Below are 1,929 nucleotides of genomic sequence, written 5' to 3'. Positions count from 1 at the left end.
CCGTCGCTCCGCTCCGCAAAATCGAAAATATCCCCCGACTTGCTGTGCAACACCTCCCCAAGTGGGTCACAGGGTTAAGAAAATTGCATTTTTGTTGCAATTATGTTGTATAGTATGGGCAGTGATCCCTTGTTAGCGGCACTCGGCGCCGTCGCTCCGCGCGGTAATATAGTAGTGTTGCGCGCATGCGTATAAACGTAAAATCGTTAACTTTGGGAGGCTATAACTTCCAAAATAATGGTTTCCGCACAAAAATTCAAACAGTTTCGAAATCAGCGTTGAAAAACACGTCTTTTAAAAAAAAAAAAATCGAAATTCGTGAGGGGCGTGGTAAAGTGCATTTTAGCCCCTAATTCAGTTTTGAAACAGTGTTAACCATGAACCGATACATTTTACAGCACTGAATCGATTCAATCAGTTCATCTAGCTGAATCGATTCATTCATGAATTACCCATCCCTAACACACGGTCCTCACTCCTCAGGATGAATGCAGGGTAGGGCAATTAATAACGAATGACAAGCCGTGTATAAAATGTACAAACAAATGCATGTATTCTCTTTTCTACATGCATAACAAAGTTTACAATATAACAGGTACACAAGGTACAGGGGAGAACGGGGAACACCGACTGGCCTGCACTGCTACAATGTGGACTTGAGATGACGAACTGAAGGCTGAACTGCTGAACTTCTCGTACGGTGGTGACACAGACACGAACGTGTGTACTGGTGGTGTGGAGCAACGTTCACGAGCGGGTGAAATTCGAAGCAGAGCTGCCGATTCGAATCCGTGTGTCACGAACGTGCACCTGAGCGTAGGGCAGCGGACTGACGACTACAGCCAATTTTCTCGTAAAACAACGTTAATGAACAATTGCGGGTTAATCGTTGAGCAACGGAGCACTAGATGTTACGATGTAAAGCGTATAAACTGTAATGGCCGACGAGCAATGAACGGCAACAAGTAAGAGAACAAACAAAAAACGTGTTTTTGAACGACAATGGTACAGACGGGCAATTAGGTACACTGTAACGGATAGTACCCGTTTACTCACAACAATAAAGTATTATTATATGAACAGATAAATTAGGAATAGCGAGTGGGTAAACGACCTCCTTAAACAATTTTGGCAATAGTCAAAATTGCAAATATACGAATACAATAGAAGGTTAATCATATAGTCAAAATAACCGAGCGATTATTCGCGAGTCATATTATATTTTCTAAAAAAACACAAATCACCTATCAGTTGACAGGATATGGGGATTGCCAAAGCCACGAGTAGAACCATACGTATATATGTATATGTACGCAACTATAGACCAGGATGTGATAATTGATGAATATTTGGTAATTCGCAGAAGAGATGACTTTGCACAATAACACAGATAATAAATTAGCTATCAGAACATTATGGAAAATACTCAGATTAGATTAGGAATATCGCAAGTGCGTGGGCTGAGTCGATGGTCACACGGACCACATCCGTTAGAGAAGAGATAGCGTATCAATAGGCAGGGGGAGCAGGGACTCGAATATAAAAGGGAGCCTGAAACAGTCTGTATTCAGAAGTGTCTACTCCAGAGCACAACAAGCACCTTCACGTCACTCTGTGTAAGAACTTGTCATTTGGACTTAGACAAATTACTGAAGAACATTTCAATAAACTACAAAGTATCTTTCATCTGTCTACATTTATTTATAAACTAAAACCAACTTACAAGTACTTACAAATCTTTACAGATCTTTAACTAACAATTAGTCCTGATCGATTTGTACGATATGGGGGGGGGGGCCAACTTCACACACGTATAGAATAGTTCGTACAGACTATAGATTCGTCCTAGCTCGGTCTGTTTAGGGGCAGTCTCGCGTTTCACTATTGAGTACTGACCACGCCCCCCAGCCAATCGACAAGAGTATATCA

This window comes from Acyrthosiphon pisum, unplaced genomic scaffold, assembly GCF_005508785.2.
Source record: "Acyrthosiphon pisum isolate AL4f unplaced genomic scaffold, pea_aphid_22Mar2018_4r6ur Scaffold_20960;HRSCAF=22641, whole genome shotgun sequence".
Lineage (NCBI taxonomy): Eukaryota > Metazoa > Arthropoda > Insecta > Hemiptera > Aphididae > Acyrthosiphon > Acyrthosiphon pisum.
The sequence above is the reverse complement of the archived record's forward strand: the minus strand, read 5'-3'. Positions refer to the sequence as shown.